Here is a 19,966-nt window from a genome sequence, read left to right on the forward strand (position 1 = left end):
TTTCGAATGGAGGCATTCGCACAGGTCGTCAACGGAACGTCACGTCACTTCACGGTACGTCAAGGTTTCTTGGGAAGAAAATTTTAACGGTACCAGTCTGTTAACATCTTAAGTTAACCTATTTTCACCGCGCTCATTCTCCTTATAATAGTGAATTTTGTACAGTTGTATCTTCATAATCTTTATTTCATAATAGCGCTTTGTTTTAGTGACAAATTGGAGATGTTCCATGACGACTGGGATATTTTTTCCACTTTCTTACACAACCAAGGTCGTATATCTGAAGGCGAAAAGTTATTTAGGTTTTACGATAACACAACGGCGCTGACGCCCACAATGGATATGTATAAGAACATAAGTAGACAAATCAAATTCCACCGTATGACATTTGAAGCAAAAAAGTCAGCTTTAATGAAGGAGTAAAATACAGTTGTTTATGACGTTATTTACGTAAGAAAAAACATAATAGGTAAGTTTAACAGGCTTTATTAATTCGTTTGAAGCTTTTTTTGATGTGTACGAATGTACATATACTCCCTAGCAAATAATTGTCGATGTTTTGAAACGTTGTCTCACTTTTCAGTAATTTACCAAACATAATGGATCAAGAACATAGGTTATAAAGTTTGCTTCGGCCATTGACAAATTTTTTCGTTGTTAGCTCCTCACTTCTGATACTATAACATTTTATGCATATTAGGGATGGTGACTCAAAACCCCAATTTCGCCGTTCAGTACTGTGTTAAGCGACTTGACGAGATGTGACATAAAAGACATTGTAAATACATGCTAACGTGAAGCTTCTGTGACGTCATGCTCGTTCATTTTGCTCTTCAAAGCTAAGAGCCCAATTTATTTCAAATATCAGACGTAAACTGCTATGGTGCCTGCAAACGTCTATACTAAATCCACAGCACTTACGAAGGGAATCTGTCTTTACTAGCGATATGGCAACATTCAAAATTTATAGGACAAATGTCGGACAAATCTACGGCGTCCCGAGATCACGTGACCATTGTGGCAACGTATGTTCTGCTTATGTGAATGCTCACTCCAGAGATATTTCTGCTCTATGGTCCGTGTGCCCCTAGCCTGTCGTGCTGTCACCGAGAAGCAGCACGTTCGCCGAAGCGGTCCCAACGCGCCTCGGTTTTCCTGGTGTGCTCACGGGAAGTGTTTACCGACGCACCAGTCAACACGGTTGACATTACGGGCTGAGCCTTCCACTGGCTTTCGGTTTCCCGCGTCGTTTCGAAAACCTCAGCAGTTCTGAGTTTCTCGTCTAAAGGATCCAAATCGTTAAAGCCCGTCCGCGCACTTCCTTCTGTGGATAGTATTTGAGAAGCAAGTCCCGAATGATGCAGTCGGCATACGATTTGCGACGTGATTCTTCTGTGCACACAAAAGCACAACGACAGCTGTGACCCAATCCTTATAGGATTCTGACTGCCATTTAAAACGCCGGTAAAATTCCAGTCTAGCCTACGCCTTTCGGTGTTGATGCGTATTGAAACGTCCCCTTTGAACAATTATACACGACTGTGCTTAAACTGACGCACAATATTTTTAGCGCAACGCAATCTGACTTTCAATAATCTCTAGAAGAGAATGGCCCTGACTAACATTAACCTGTACTTTCCACAAATCACTTACCTCACAAAAATCTTCACTGCTCAAGCTACTGCAATACAGCGAGCGCCACTACTGCCAGCTAAATAAAAGATTCAAACTATGGAAGGCACTAACTACTGATAGGGATAGTTAGCAAATGAAAGATATTAATAGAGAACAAACAATGTATTTACCTTGATATCATCATATATATATAGCAGTTAATGACAAATTACAAAACTCCGCCATCTCTCTCCCCACATCCACCACTGCTGGCGGCTCACCTCCAACTGCCCAACGCTACGTGCTGTTCACAGCCAGCTGCCTAACACTACAATGGCGAGTATTACAACAATGCAAAGCAGCCACAGGCTGCACACAGCACAGCCAGTGATTTTCATACAGAGGTGGCGTTACCAATAAAAAAAACCTAAACAGCCTACTTACATAGCCCCCATGCTCCCCACAAAAAATTTTACAAATTTTGTTGGGCACTGGCCAATACATATTTGTTAAAATTTTTTTTTCACAATTACAATAACAAAGAAATCAAATGCACACACTTATTGATACAATGTTGGTCAAAAGCAAAAATTTTCTCACAGTCCATAAAGACAGTCCTGATCGTTGATCACAGTAAAATTGCCGTGTTTTTCACAAAATCTGAGCAGTAAAAGACAATGCACATAGACGTAGTGGATTTCCATGCAGTCTTGAAGAGGTAGTGTTGCCCTTCCAACGGAAAGACAGTGCTGACTCTTGACATGCTGACAGGTAATGGGCCACAACAGAGCAAACCCACAGCCGAGTCATTCGACGTTTTGAAGAGTATTGGTGGGTAGGTCATCACAGAGCAGACCCACTGTAGTCCTGGTAGAGATTACGGTATTGGTGGGCCACCAGAGGTGCAGACCCACTGCAGTCCTTGTAGAGATAATGGTATTGGTGGGCCACCAGAGGTGCAGACCCACTGAAGTCCTTGTAGAAATAATGGCATTGGTGGGCCATCAAAGATGCAGACCCACTGTAGTCCTTGTAGAGATGGCTAGCAGCCATCCGTTGCGACTGTGCAGGTGCACAATCACCATCGAAGAGTCTTGCGGAGAATATAGCAAGTCCATAAACCACCACTTGTGCACTCACAAAGTTTTTGGAATTGTCCTTAGAACCAGCAATGCTGTTATCCAGTCCCTTGCTGAATTATTAACACACATACAAACACTAACAGTCCCTACTTCTCACATATTGTCCATATACTATGACCAACAAAAACGTGTGCAGTGAAATGTAACTTACAAGTTGCTTAATTTGATGAACTGCTGTCAATTACAATTTTATAACATAAGAATACAATTACAAAGGTACAAAATACATCATTCAAGAACATAACAATACAGATAACATTTGTAGTACAGGCTTTACAACAGAACAGAAATAAACATATACATCAATGTTATAGGAATTTTGACATAAGTTCATACATAAAAGATCAGAATAACCCTCGAAACATCAACTTCACACATGAGCAACAAAACAGAACAGATGAATAATGTCTAACATCTCTACAAAGAAAATAACATATTATTAATGCCAATTATATTTGAGGATAACAGCATTCCTCATCATAGTGAATGTAGCTTAGTATTAGAAGAAGAAAAAAATTCTATGAAACTACACAGAGACAGGAAGAAAACAAATACACAAGGGTACACAAACACATAGTGGGATAACACAAAAGGAAAGGACAGGGTTTGTTTTCAGTGTATCATTTGGTACTGCAGTCCAACGCAAAACTTCATTCTGTAGACCTTTCGTCTTATTTCAACCTTTGCTTCCACCAAAAAAAAAAATCCTATTCAAGCATGCTTTCTGTATATATATGTTCACATATTTCTTACCTCATTATTTATTTTCCATTATCTTACTTCATCATTTATTTCCAAGAAAATCCTACCTAAACCTGTTGTCCCTAAAACCTACTTTTTTGTTGATATCCTCTTTCAAAATACTGTTTTGGCCAAACCATTTTCTTATAGATTTTCAATGTATTTCTTCCAATTTCTCACAACTTGTTCTCTTATATATTCTACCCCCTCTTAAGCTAACTTAAATCTACTGAGCTCAGATATATATACCAAGGGACGAGGCAATGCAGCATCACATAAAACAATTAATATAAACAGCAATGAAAAAACGCAGATTTGCGAAGCAAGCAGCATTAAGAAATTAGCAAAGCAATTGTAATATTACAACCAATCTAAGGCAATGTGCAGCAAACAATAAAAATAAATCATTAGTAAAACTGGCTTAAAATAATAATACAAAGTGAAATTTAGTAGCACTATGCATGGCAAACAGCAGCAACTTATACCTAAACATGACATAGCTCAAGCAGAAAAAATATTACAGTAAAAATGGCCATGTTTAAAACTTACATCACATCTTAACACTAGAGTGATGCAACACACAAAAACTTACTCTACGAAAAAAAAATTACCAAGTAGTTGAAAAGAAAATTATCTATGCAGTTCCTGTTATTAGTCCCTTCTTATTGTTCTTTCCATTCCAAGAGCTCCTTTTTCGAAGAATGTGGGTCATAAAATAATTATTTAATAGATCTGTTGACAGAAAGTGTTCACATTAGCAAATGAAATTTATTTTTTTTTCTTTTATTAAACCCATGCTGCAACACAGCTGGAAACTAGATATCAAATGAAATAAGCAACTATGAAAGGCAAAGCATAAAAGTATCATTCAATAGTCATGTGACATTTCATAAGTTAGTAGAAATTCTCACAACTCTCGTAGAAAGACGCTTGTCGTAATCAGGTGTGCAGATGTAAAAATATTTCTCGTCATTTCATTAGGCATTTCAGTAAATATCATAAATTACGACCTCCACAGTATGCTTTCAACAAGGAAATGTCAATAGCGAGGATAATGGCCTGCCCCTTTTTTTTTCTACCTGTGCCGCTGCTCGCAATAATGGCTTTTTCTCCAGGCGTCTGACACACCTGGCCGCTCACCTGGGTGCCCACGACGCATTACGTGCAGGTGGTCACTGAACTTTCTTACCGAAATATTTACGACACCAGTTTCCGCTACAGTGACAGTCTCATATAAAAATATTTCACAGGTCAAGAATTTGGGTTACAAATCTGTAGAAACAAAATCCTATAAATATAAGTGTCCAAAAAAAATATTCGTCAGCATTGTGATACAGTCACGCATTTACACAAATTTCATAACTCTTAAAGTACGATTCTTGGTTTCCAACATACTTCTTCACAAGTCAGAGGCCCTAAATCACTATTCATTACTCCTTACCTTATTACACATATACAAATTCGTCGACGCTTCTTCAATACTTCATCATAAGATACATAGCATAATCAAATTCCTCATATAGCATCAGCTTCTTTATCATAAACATACCGCAACAGCGTAATACACATCGTCATCATAACATCATAAAACCTCAGCCAAATCTCAAAATCGTCGTAGCTTCCTGGAATAATTTCAAAACCCTAAAAAATATTCTCTGCTCATTTCAATAGTGTCATCTACCTCAAACGTACCTTAAAAATCATGATCTCATACCAAATACATCATTCAAAGCTCTCATAGTATCACAATGGTTCTGAAAAAATATGAACAGTTTACAAAGTACAGACAAAATACAATTTCATAAGTGTGAAGGTATCCAACTGTGTAATTGCGTAAACATCTGTCACTGACGTAGTAAGAAAAAATGTTTGTCTCTCAGTTAAATGATCTGATAGCTGTGTAATTCTGTGTTAGAGAAATATGGTACCGATGTGTAAAGTTGTATAAGCAAATACCATATTAGCTAGGGCTCCTTGTGCATGCCAAACACATGATACACAAAGTAGGCGTGTACCCCCCTGAGGATTAATGTAATTATACCCTCAGGTGTTACAGATTACAGCAATGGAATGAAATGTATCACGGAAAACCCTTGTATCATTGCACTTCAAATATCTTTAAAAAAATGTTTTAAGTGCGAAATTAATCACTCAAATACGTGTACTGTAGCGCTAAACTGTGCGTCATGTTGTAAGATAATCTCTGTGGAAGTCTCATATTTATCGTCCTCCGAAAGCTAAGTTCTGCAGAAGTCAATGTACTTACCTCATGATAAACAAAAGTGAAATGTTTTGTGTATAGATATCGTAGTTATTACGCTTATTGTTGTGATGAAGAAAGTACTGTGCTGTAACGTATTGTTGTGTTACGGAAAAGGCTGTCTCATTGTTGCTATACCACAAAAGTTACTACTAAAACATGTTTTTCTTTCCAGAAGAATACATAAAACTGTGCAGACATAAAATAGAAACACCGCAAAAGCAACATTGTAAATTGTCACTCATTAGTAACGTCGTGATAAAATCGTGTAGCTGTTACATAAACTAATCACTGTGTCATCTGGTATCTCTCAGAAAGCACTTTAAATCCAGAATGTATTTTCAAATAAACCAAAATGTTGCATTAAAATCTCATTAGCAGTACTGGTAAATGTTCTAAGTATGTGAGCCTTATAGTCGTTACGTAATCGTGCAACAAACAAGCAAGAATGTACAAATACAACACTGTGTCGTCTGTTCACTATAACAATGCATTCTTAATTTCTGTTTAAATAAGTTCTCTTGATTCTTGACTGGATATTTAACTTCAAAACATTGTTGCATGTTAACAGTTTCTTAAGTCTGACAAAGCTTACTAGCAATGTAAAGTGAAAAGTTTTATGGCAAAGACAAAGTTAAAAAACAGGTTATTTTTCAATAAACGGTTTTACATGTGAAATGTGGTGTAAACCTTTACTCTTCACAGTACTCAGAGTTTCAACTTGAACGTAATTATCATGCGGTATACGTCGGTAAAGAATGCTAAAATTATTCTCAAGGCTAGCATCTTATGTTATTTTTCTCGAAACCAGCGGGCGAACGCGGCTGCCTGCTGTGCGAGTCATTGTCTGTCTCTTTGTTGGCGCGCGTCGTTACTGGGATTTGGAGACCTAACTTCTACAAATTCACGTTGTCGAAAATGCCCTGCTCTGTTTGAATCCCGCCAGTTCTGATGAAATTCAGGTCTGTCGTTATGATTATCTCGTCTGTCGTCATGTCGGTAGATTTCATAGTTTCTTTCTTGTCGGTTAAGTGGTGGAGAATTTCTCCCTGAATCGTAACTGCGCGCTGGACCGTTGCGTCTAAGGTTATTCTGTCTCCCGTAATAACAATTATTTTGGTTCCCATATTGTCTGTTTCTCTGATTGTCTCTGTAATAGTCATTACCGCGGAGAGGTGATCTTTCCCTGTAATTAATACTACTCTACCAACGGTTGTCATACGGGTGGTGTCTGTTTTGGTCACGATTTACATTATAAGACTAGCATTGTCGTGTATTATTTCTGTCATCGCGGAATTGTGACAGATGTGACCTGTAATTGTTGTGCTCCTGGTTTCGCGTTCCGCGATTGTCAGTGTCAATTTCCAGTTCTTGTAACAGTCCCTGAAAAGCTTCAATGTCGTCTTTGCAACGTCCTGCTAAAATAATATGTCGTAAATGTTCAGGCAGTTTGATTAAGCAAATGCGGATGAGTTCTGAGGGGCTGTATGGGTTTGAAAGATACTGATTCTTGTGTAACATGTCTTCAAAATATTTCATAATACTGGAAAATTCAGATTGTTCGAAACGTTTCATCATTATGATGCTATGTTTTACTCGGTCTTGTGTAGCTTGAGACCAATATGCTGAGAGGAAGGCATGGTAAAATTCTCCTTCACTGTGGCAATCGTGAATGACCGATCGCATTCTTACAGCTGGTTCATTCTCTAAGTAGCCACACATAAATTCTAATCTGTGTTCTAACGACCAGTTGCGAGGAAAACAATGAGAGAATTGATTGAGCCACGCTTGTGGATGAATGTCGTTGGCAGAATTCTTAAACGTTTTGAATTTACGTGTAGTAATGAACAGCTTATAGTCAAAATCATCATGTCGGCGAGTCGCATATCGGTCATTGTTAGGTCGTGTCGGCCGTTCCATCTCAAAATTCGGTGCACATTGCCAGTTTGTTTCATAACTTCCGAAATGCCCTGTGTTATTATTTTGCGTCTTTTCCGCATTTCTAAGTCCCTCTTCCCGTGTTGGGGCGCGAGTGTCCTCTGAAATACGTAATTCTTGTATTACCTGTGTCAGCTGATCTTGTACTTCGCGGATTTCTCTTTGGTGTTGCGTATTAATTTGATTCAGATTTTGTTTCAGTTTCCTAATTTGTTCGCTCTCTTCTGTGTCATTAAAGACTACCGGTTTTGTGTCATTCAGATTATCATCTACCTTCGTAGATAAGTTAGTGACCTGATCCGAAAGTTCGGCTACTTTCTCCGATAGTGTACTTATTTCCTCAGTGTGTTTTTCTGAACCAAATTTCAGAGTATTTACTGTGTCCTTTAAATTTTCATGAGTTTTTGCAAGTTGCGTAACCGAATCGGTAGATGCAACTGAGTCAATTTTAGCTTGCAAGGTGTCGTGATTTTCATGAACAATGGTTTGCAGTTCTTTTATGGCTGCTTCGTGATTCAGTAATGCATTTTCATGAGGCGAAAAAATAGGTTGGAAATGCTCACAAATTTGTGTTTTTACGTCATTACAGACTTTTTGACATTTCGATTCAATGTGATGTAACTCAGTAGTTAAATCCTCACGTGTTTGTTCAAGAGTTCGCTCCAATGAGTCTAACTTTTTAAGATTTTGTTCCACTGTGTCTAACTTTTGAAGATTTTTTTCCATTATGTCTAACTTTTGAAGCTTTTGCTGTGTTTGTCTCTGATTTTGTTCCATTTGTTGCATTAATTGCAATAATAATGTATTAGTGTCTGGAATCTGTTTCTCTATGCTTTTTGGCAGTGCATTTTCACCGGCAACATTCACGTTTTGACAAGCAGAAAATGTGTCTTGAATCATTTGAGAAAACGGTGAGGACCCAAAACCTGAATCTACAGTATTTGCGAAATTGTGTCCTGTCATTCCCGATTCCTGAGGCGAGCTGTTGCCGACCGATCGATCGATAATGCTTCCCTCTTCACTAATTGTTTCACTGTCCACGCCATTGTTTGCAACCCGCTCCATTTCCCTATGCGCAATTACCAAATTACTACTTTTAACATTAGTTAATTCATTACTCTGCGGCGCTAACATACTGCTTTCGTCTTCGCTGTCATTTCTCAATTTACTTTGGAGCCTAGTGTTACGTTTTTCACACGCCATTATTGTCGCAGTGTTTCACACGACAACACAGAAAAACACAATTTGAAGAGCAAAAATAGGGGAACACATTAACATAGCACTGAAAATAATATCTAGTTAATTGCAGCTGCGAAATACTTGGTGCAAATCTACATGCATACCACAACTGTTTTACTGTACAACAATGAAAAACTACAACTACAAAGGAGATTCTCTCTACAATTACGCGCTAGCAATAAACAAAATCTACACTAATTACACAAACTACAAGAAAAAATCAGAAGATTCCAGTGAGGTATCCTCGGCTAAGGGTCGACATATGAAACGTCCCCTTTGAACAATTATACACGACTGTGCTTAAACTGACGCACAATATTTTTAGTGCAACGCAATCTGACTTTCAATAATCTCTAGAAGAGAATGGCCCTGACTAACATTAACCTGTACTTTTCACAAATCACTTACCTCACAAAAATCTTCACTGCTCAAGCTACTGCAATACAGCGAGCGCCACTACTGCCAGCTAAATAAAAGATTCAAACTATGGAAGGCACTAACTACTGATAGGGATAGTTAGCAAATGAAAGATATTAATAGAGAACAAACAATGTATTTACCTTGATATCATCATATATATATAGCAGTTCATGACAAATTACAAAACTCCGCCATCTCTCTCCCCACACCACCATTGCTGGCGGCTCACCTCCAACTGCGCAACGCTACGCGCTGTTCACAGCCAGCTGCCTAACACTACAATGACGAGTATTACAACAATGCAAAGCAGCCACAGGCTGCACACAGCACAGCCAGTGATTTTCATACAGAGGTGGCGTTACCAATAAAAAAAACCTAAACAGCCTACTTACAGTATAACGATCCGACGGCAGGTTACAGAGTTGAGAAAAAGACAATCTATCAGAATTTTTCGTGGGGTACAGCTCACGGACCAACCCCACCACACTATACGAAACCCACGAAAGAAATAAATGACCTCTATTGTCAACATGTTAGTCTCGTGAAAGTCAGGAACTCTGTCGATATTTAACATAGTTCTGATTTAAGATTCCGTCTCATTTGCACGTTTTCAATTAGGTTATAAGTTTCGATCACTCTGGATGATCTTAAGATCGAAAACATAGCGAAGCTAAATATGAAGGGCTTATTTCAATAGTGGTACAAGTCCATTTTTGTTCATTTTAAGATTTTGTTGTTGTTGTGGTCTTCAGTCCTGAGACTGGTTTGATGCAGCTCTCCATGCTACTCTATCCTGTGCAAGCTTCTTCATCTCCCAGTACCTACTGCAACCTACATCCTTCTGAATCTGCTTAGTGTATTCATCTCTTGGTCTCCCTCTACGATTTTTACCCTCCACGCTGCCCTCCAATGCTAAATTTGTGATCCCTTGATGCCTCAAAACATGTCCTAACAACCGATCCCTTCTTCTAGTCAAGTTGTGCCACAAACTTCTCTTCTCCCCAATCCTATTCAATACCTCCTCATTAGTTACGTGATCTACCCACCTTATCTTCAGCATTCTTCTGTAGCACCACATTACGAAAGCTTCTATTCTCTTCTTGTCCATACTAGTTATCGTCCATGTTTCACTTCCACACATGGCTACACTCCATACAAATACTTTCAGAAACGGCTTCCTGACACTTAAATCTGTATTCGATGTTAACAAATTTCTCTTCTTCAGAAACGATTTCCTTGCCATTGCCAGTCTACATTTTATATCCTCTCTACTTCGACCATCATCAGTTATTTTCCTCCCTAAATAGCAAAACCCCTTTACTACTTTAAGTGTCTCATTTCCTAATCTAATTCCCTCAGCATCACCCGATTTAATTTGACTACGTTCCATTATCCTCGTTTTGCTTTTGTTGATGTTCATCTTATATCCTCCTTTCAAGACACTGTCCATTCCGTTCAACTGCTCTTCCAAGTCCTTTGCTGTCTCTGACAGAATTACAATGTCATCGGCGAACCTCAAAGTTTTTACTTCTTCTCCATGAATTTTAATACCTACTCCGAATTTTTCTTTTGTTTCCTTTACTGCTTGCTCAATATACAGATTGAATAACATCGGGGAGAGGCTACAACCCTGTCTCACTCCTTTGCCAACCATTGCTTCCCTTTCATGCCCCTCGACTCTTATAACTGCCATCTGGTTTCAGTACAAATTGTAAATAGCCTTTCGCTCCCTGTATTTTACCCCTGCCACCTCCAGAATTTGAAAGAGAGTATTCCAGTTAACGTTGTAAAAAGCTTTCTCTAAGTCTACAAATGCTAGAAACGTAGGTTTGCCTTTTCTTAATCTTTCTTCTAAGATAAGTCGTAAGGTTAGTATTGCCTCACGTGTTCCAACATTTCTACGGAATCCAAACTGATCTTCCCTGAGGTCCGCTTCTACCAGTTTTTCCATTCGTCTGTAAAGAATTCGCGTTAGTATTTTGTAGCTGTGACTTATTAAACTGATAGTTCGGTAATTTTCACATCTGTCAACACCTGCTTTCTTTGGGATTGGAATTATTATATTCTTCTTGAAGTCTGTGGGTATTTCGCCTGTCTCATACATCGTGTTCACCAGATGGTAGAGTTTTGTCATGACTGGCTCTCCCAAGGCCATCAGTAGTTCTAATGGAATGTTGTCTACTCCCGGGGCCTTGTTTTGACTCAGGTCTTTCAGTGCTCTGTCAAACTCTTCACGCAGTATCTTATCTCCCATTTCATCTTCAGCTACATCCTCTTCCATTTCCATAATATTGTCCTCAAGTACTTCGCCCTTGTATAAACCCTCTTTATACTCCTTCCACCTTTCTGCCTTCCCTTCTTTGCTTAGAACTGGGTTTCCATCAGAGCTCTTGATATTCATGCAAGTGGTTCTCCTTTCTCCAAATGTCTCTTTAATTTTCCTGCAGGCAGTATCTATCTTACCCCTAGTGAGACAAGCCTCTACATCCTTACATTTGTCCTCTAGCCATCCCTGGTTAGCCATTTTGCACTACCTGTCGATATCATTTTTGAGACGTTTGTATTCCTTTTTGCCTGCTTCATTTACTGCATTTTTATATTTTCTCCTTTCATCAATTAAATTCAATATTTCTCCTGTTATCAAAGGATTTCTATTAGCCCTCGTCTTTTTACCTACTTGATCGTCTGCTGCCTTCACTACTTCATCCCTCAGAGCTGCCCATTCCTCTTCTACTGTATTTCTTTCCCCCATTTCTGTCAATTGTTCCCTTATGCTCTCTCTGAAACTCTCTACAACCTCTGGTTCTTTCAGTTTATCCAGGTCCCATCTCCTTAAATTCCCACCTTTTTGCAGTTTCTTCAGTTTCAATCTGTAGTTCATAACCAATAGATTGTGGTCAGAATCCACATCTGCCCGTGGTTCCTAAATCTCTGTCTTACCATTATATAATCTATCTGATACCTTTTAGTATCTCCAAGATTCTTCCAGGTATACAACCTTCTTTTATGATTCTTGAACCAAGTGTTAGCTATGATTAAGTCATGCTCTGTGCAAAATTCTACAAGCCGGCTTCCTCTTGCATTTCTTCCCCTCAATCCATATTCACCTACTATGTTTCCTTCTCTCCCTTTTCCTACTGACGAATTCCAGTCACCCATGACTATTAAATTTTCGTCTCCCTTCACTACCTGCATAATTTCTTTTATCTCGTCATACATTTCATCAATTTCTTCATCATCTGCAGAGCTAGTTGGCATATAAACTTGTACTACTGTAGTAGGCATGGGATTTGTGTATATCTTGGCCACAATAATGCGATCACTATGCTGTTTGTAGTAGTTAACCCGCACTCCTATTTTTTTATTCATTATTAAACCTACTCCTGCATTACCTCTATTTGATTTTGTATTTATAACCCTGTAATCACCTGACCAAAAGTCTTGTTCCTCCTGCCACCGAACTTCACTAATTCCCACTATATCTAACTTTAACCTATCCATTTCTCTTTTTAAATTTTCTAACCTACCTGCCCGATTAAGGGATCTGACATTCCACGCTCCGATCCGTAGAACGCCAGTTTCCTTTCTCCTGATAACGACGTCCTATTGAATAGTCCCCGCCCGGAGATTCGAATGGGGGACTATTTTACCTCCGGAATATTTTACCCAAGAGGACGCCATCATCATTTAATCATACAGTAAAGCTGCATGTCCTCGGGAAAAATTACGGCTGTAGTTTCTCCTTGCTTTCAGCCGTTCGCAGTACCAGCAGATACAGAGTCCTAAAGTTAAATGAGCGCTGAAAAGTCTGCAGTTGAGATACCAGAAATATTCAAGCATATGGCTTCTTGCTAGAGATGAACCTTTCTTTCTGTTTCTTTCGATCATTAATGACAGAAGCACAATAATCAGAAAAGTGGAGGTAATGGACTTGTACCACTATTGAAATAAGCTCTTCATATGTACCATCTAATATTTTACAAGAAGCAGAAAAAGGAATTGTACCTAAATGTACAATGTTTAAGTACTTACAACACACAGTGCTCTGATATGTGGTTCTAAGCAGACAACAGCGGTTTCTGGCGCAACTACACTCCTGGAAATGGAAAAAAGAACACATTGACACCGGTGTGTCAGATCCACCATACTTGCTCCGGACACTGCGAGAGGGCTGTGCAAGCAATGATCACACGCACGGCACAGCGGACACACCAGGAACCGCGGTGTTGGCCGTCGAATGGCGCTAGCTGCGCAGCATTTGTGCACCGCCGCCGTCAGTGTCAGCCAGTTTGCCGTGGCATACGGAGCTCCATCGCAGTCTTTAACACTGGTAGCATGCCGCGACAGCGTGGACGTGAACCGTATGTGCAGTTGACGGACTTTGAGCGAGGGCGTATAGTGGGCATGCGGGAGGACGGGTGGACGTACCGCCGAATTGCTCAACACGTAGGGCGTGAGGTCTCCACAGTACATCGATGTTGTCGCCAGTGGTCGGCGGAAGGTGCACGTGCCCGTCGACCTGGGACCGGACCGCAGAGACGCACGGATGAACGCCAAGACCGTAGGATCCTACGCAGTGCCGTAGGGGACCGCACCGCCACTTCCCAGCAAATTAGGGACACTGTTGCTCCTGGGGTATCGGCGAGGACCATTCGCAACCGTCTCCATGAAGCTGGGCTACGGTCCCGCACACCGTTAGGCCGTCTTCCGCTCACGCCCCAACATCGTGCAGCCCGCCTCCAGTGGTGTCGCGACAGGCGTGAATGGAGGGACGAATGGAGACGTGCCGTCTTCAGCGATGAGAGTCGCTACTGCCTTGGTGCCAATGATGGTCGTATGCGTGTTTGGCGCCGTGCAGGTGAGCGCCACAATCAGGACTGCATACGACCGAGGAACACAGGGCCAACACCCGGCATCATGGTGTGGGGAGCGATCTCCTACACTGGCCGTACACCACTGGTGATCGTCGAGGGGACACTGAATAGTGCACGGTACATCCAAACCGTCATCGAACCCATCGTTCTACCATTCCTAGACCGGCAAGGGAACTTGCTGTTCCAACAGGACAATGCACGTCCGCATGTATCCCGTGCTACCCAACGTGCTCTAGAAGGTGTAAGTCAACTACCCTGGCCAGCAAGATCTCCGGATCTGTCCCCCATTGAGCATGTTTGGGACTGGATGAAGCGTCGTCTCACGCGGTCTGCACGTCCAGCACGAACGCTGGTCCAACTGAGGCGCCAGGTGGAAATGGCATGGCACGCCGTTCCACAGGACTACATCCAGCATCTCTACGATCGTCTCCATGGGAGAATAGCAGCCTGCATTGCTGCGAAAGGTGGATATACACTGTACTAGTGCCGACATTGTGCATGCTCTGTTGTCTGTGTCTATGTGCCTGTGGTTCTGTCAGTGTGATCATGTGATGTATCTGACCCCAGGAATATGTCAATAAAGTTTCCCCTTCCTGGGACAATGAATTCACGGTGTTCTTATTTCAATTTCCAGGAGTGTACTTTCGTAAATTCTACATTTATGTACAATTATTTGGTCCTACTTATTGTAAATATTAGATGGTACATATTTAGTTCTGAATTTGTTTAAAACTGAACATCATCCTGAGTGATCGATGCATGTAATGCAATTAATAATGTGCAACGGAGACTGAACAATAAACGAGAATTTTCTTAAAAAACTGTTTCCGATCTGAATCGCTTATCTTGTAAGCTGTGAAGTGATGCCAGAGGCGCCGTAAATACGTTTACTGGTCGTCAACGCCTTCGAGAGACGTTGGAAACGACGAATCTGCCGAAGGCGTCTGTTTCTGGTGGACAGCGCAGTTGTTTGCTGCTGTAACGGGGCCAAGCGCTGTTACTGTTGGTCAGATAGCTGTCAATCAAACTGTCGTTGTTCCTGCTGTTGTAGAAGCCACAAGCGCTGTTACTGTTGGTCAGATAGCTGTCAATCAAACTGTCGTTGTTCCTGCTGTTGTAGAAGCCACAAGCGCTGTTGCTGTTGGTCAGATAGCTGCCAATCCAACTGTCGTTGTTCCTGCTGTTGTAGAAGCCACCATGCAAGATTACCGACCAGATTTACGAAGTCTGTTCACGTCTGTCTTGTCGGTAGCATGCCGTCCGTAGTTGTAAACTGAACATCTTTGTGAATACTAGATGGTGTTTGCTTAATAATGCACACAACACTGCAATTTCGATTTCAGTTTTTTGACACAGTAGTTATCCATGATGTCCTATTGTTCAGACGATGATTAGTTTCTTAACTTCGTCAGATAAATACCGCACAAACCAGGTTGAATCTCACACATAACCAAGAATCCTGCGGCAGAATTCTTCAGATAAATTACAGCATTACTGAAGCACAGTTTCTTAGACATAGTTTCTAAAAACCAATAGTAGCCCTAAAAAGTTTCCAAATCAAAATGTTAAGTGTGGCACAGAGCACTGTTCACATTTGCATCATCGTTCACAGAAAACTTCTGTCTTACAGTAAACCTCCAAAGAAAGTTATACACTTACTTCAGTCCTTAAAGAAAGTGACCACGTACAACAATCGCTCGTCCCAGTGACAATGTGGTCACAATCTCCTACCAATCTCAACACAATTCAACCAAACTATTCACAAGCTTAAGTCAAAGAAATCACTTGTAAATTCTTAGGTACTAACATTTGTGAGGTGTTGTGGGTACCGATACGACTGTTTTCGCGGACGGGCTGCACATGGAAGTTGCGTGGATGATTAGCGGGAGCATACTCCGCACAGGTGTTGATCGTTTGCTCGCTCGACCGGGACTGACTATTTTGGACAATGTCCAAAATATTTAAAGACTGGCATATGAACAAACTTCTATTTCAGGAACTACATAATCATTTGAAAAACTTCTAGGCTGCACCTTACTACTCACGATGGACAATAAGTATTGATAAAAATTTGGTTAGTGAAATATGTAGTGCTCTAGGAATTTAGAAAAGTTTATCAAACAAATTTACGCACCCGCATTGGGAATACCCTGTCTAGGAGTACAAGTGCCATATAGAAAATTATGGTAAACTATGCAAAAATCTTGTTTACTAACTTAATGAAGAACGTCACCCTGAGCATCAAAATGTCAACAAAAGTATAACGGAAAAGGTCATAAGTCACTTAGCATAGAAGCAAATCTGCAATGGGATATGTAATCGCTTCTTATTTACCCAAAATTACCTTGCAAGTTAATTAGTTTCCCACAATCTCAACTACGTTACTGAAAAATCAGAGTGCCAGCATTTATAATGAGTAGTTTCGCAAAGCTCATAAATTCCTATTACCTCAGACGATACCTGCTAAGTCTTACTGCCGTAAAATGTTTCATTATTTATATCTTTTCATCAGCAACACTTTCATGAGAACTACATACGTCAGAAGAATAAGCACATTGAAGGTAACACCCGAAACAATGAAACTAATAACGAGAAGTCCCCAGCGGTGGATCGACTTGTGAAACAAAATAAAGGTAATACAAGGTATCACACCTCGCAGCCATTGAACCTGGTGGGCCCTCGTTTGCTAGTAACTGACCAAAAAAAAAATTCGGAATTTTGCGTAACCCTCGAAAACCTTAAAAAAGGCGTGTTGCGTAGTCTGTTTGCGTGGAACAACGGATGGGTCTGTAGCTACACCTGCATGCAGCTATGGGTTTGAATCTCGTCAGGTGCAGTAAATTTTTTACTTTTAAATCTTTATCGAAATGACTTTGATCGTTATTTTTATTCAGTTAATTGGTTTAAATGCAATTTTTCATTTCTATTATTCTGTCACATTATTTTGATCACCACATGACCTTTTATCACTTGTTTCATTTTTTCTTTATACCATTCTCTTTCCAATCAGAATTTTCATGAATTTAGTTATATTTATCTATTGTACTATTCAATTATTTGAAAATTCCGAGCTATCAGTTAAAAAACAAAAGACCAGCTAATCTATTCATACTGACTGTGCAGTGGAGTGAAAAATGTATTTTTCGTTACCAGATATGCAATTTCTGTGCTTGGTAATCGTGATAAAAACAGTTAAAACATAACCTAAATACCTATTACACTATTGACAAAATAACACAGATGAAGATTTAAATGAAAGAGGGGTTTATAAGTATAACGAAATTCATATAAAATGAGAAATGGATATAATGAACGCAATAATGTGGTCGAAAAAAAAACACGGTGATAAAACAAAAGAAATCAAATCGAGATTAAACGTAAAGTTAATTAAAAACATATTAGCAAAGATTTCAGGTGGAAAAAGAATGCCAGGAAGAGAAATTTGAGTAAATGAAGAAGTTGATATTACGATGAAAATGATGTGACAAAAGAATGGAAATAGAAAATTACATTTAAATCAATTAACTGAATAAAAATGATGATCAAAGTCATCTCGATATAGATTTAATAATAAAAAAATCTACTATACCTGGCAAATTTCGTACCCACTACTTCTTGAATATGAAGCTATTAATCTAATCATTACTCCACCCAAACAGATGACGTTTTTCGACTTTTTTAATGCTATTGAATCTCACACAAAATTACGGAAATTTTTTTCGTCATTACTCGTAAATGAGGGCGCACAAAATAGAATGACTGCAGGGTGTTATACCTTGGACCTTAACCTGTATAACTGTATAGATGGTTTCAAAAACTCGATCCTTCCACTGGGGACGCCTCCTTGCAAGTGAAATTCAGCCTAAATGACATTTTTAAATATTTATGTACGTACTACACGTAAATTACGTAAGAAAGTGTATACAGACAGGATAAAGATCAGAAAGAAAAAAATAGTTATTATGATGAGTTGAAATCATAACAGATGGAATAAATCCAACTAGCTATCTCTCAACTGCTTCATAAATTCCGGGCCCATGTTGCCTGATTTACCGATGCACTCCAAGTTTCGAATTTCTCGTCGCTATTGTTTAAGTCTACAACCATCCCACAATTTATCGAGCGAAAACGGGCACATAGTTAAGGGATGGGAAAGACCCACAGTGGTTTAATAGCCATGTCAGAAAACTGCTACGTAAACAAATAGAGCATCACAGATTCAAGACAACTCAAATCCTAGCTGACAACTGAAAGTGAACGAAGCGAAAATGAGCATAAGGAGAGCAATGAAAGAAGCATTCAGTGACTTTGAAAGTAAAATTTTGTCAACCGATCTGAGTAAAAACCCTAAGAAGTTTTGGTCTAATATAAAATCAGTAAGCAGTTCGAAATCCTCTGTTCATTCACTTAGTGACCATACTGGCAGCGAAACGGAAGATAACAGACGGAAGGTCGAAATACTGAATTCAGTCTTTCGAAAGATCGTAACACAGTCCCTCGTTTCAATCATCGAATGAACGTCGCATGGCAGATATAGAGATAACCGATGGCAGAATAGAAAAGCAACTACAATCGCTTGGTAATGGAAAGGCATCCGAATCATATGAGATATCTATAAGATTCTACAAAGATTATTTGAAAGAACGTGCTCGCTGTCAGAAGTTTATCGTGGGTCGCAGAAGCAAGGAAGGGTATGTAGCTACTGGAAAAAAGCGCAGGTCATTCCCGTTTTCAAGAAGGGCTGCAGGACAAATGCATATAAATAGAGGCCTACATCGTTGACGTCAATGGAACATGCTTTGATGTTTTTGGAGAGCCCTTATCCACACTTGTGGAGTGCGACGTACATATAGACGTGGATGCAGATGTGCATTCGGCGTAAGACAAAGGGTGTGCAGCCGGCCAGAAACGGAGTCCATAAAAAGTCCACAGAGTCGAAGCCAAAGTTGTCCACGGATAGCGGCCTGCGAATTGAATGTTCCAAGCAGGTGATCACAGAAGAGAATGGCCGCTGCGAGCTTGCTGGTTGCCCAGCTAGGAGCTTCCAGGGACAAGAAAAGTTTGACTTACAGTAATTCATATTGTTATTGACGGAATTCAAAACTTTTAATGTTGTCATACACAGCATGTTAAGAGCTATAATCCTGTGATAAAGGTTTAACACGATACGTCAAGTATTACTGCTAGAAACTGTGTGTATGTCATGAGGCGACGTATTTCAAGGCACACAAATTGCACAGACAACATTCATCGAGTATTTGCGAATGAGAACACCTCGAGACTTGCAACAAATTTTACGCACCTATTTTACACTTTCGCTCGCTGACACACCCACAAAAAGATGAAAGGAAAGATAGTTTATCGCTTACTACATCTACATCTACATCTACATCTACATCCATACTCCGCAAGCCACCTGACGGTGTGTGGCGGAGGGTATCTTGAGTACCTCTATCGGTTCTCCCTTCTATTCCAGTCTCGTATTGTTTGTGGAAAGAAAGATAGTCGATATGCCTCTGTGTGGGCTCTAATCTCTCTGATTTTATCCTCATGGTATCTTCGCAAGATATACGTAGGGCCGACCGCGGTGGCCACGCGGTTCTAGGCGCTGCAGTCCGGAACCGCGCGACTGCTACGGTCGCAGGTTTGAATCCTGCCACGGACATGGATATGTATGATGTCCTTAGGTTAGTTAGGTTTAAGTAGTTCTAAGCTCTAGGGGACTGATGACCTCCGAT

Source organism: Schistocerca nitens, chromosome 5 (assembly GCF_023898315.1).
Source record: "Schistocerca nitens isolate TAMUIC-IGC-003100 chromosome 5, iqSchNite1.1, whole genome shotgun sequence".
NCBI lineage: Eukaryota > Metazoa > Arthropoda > Insecta > Orthoptera > Acrididae > Schistocerca > Schistocerca nitens.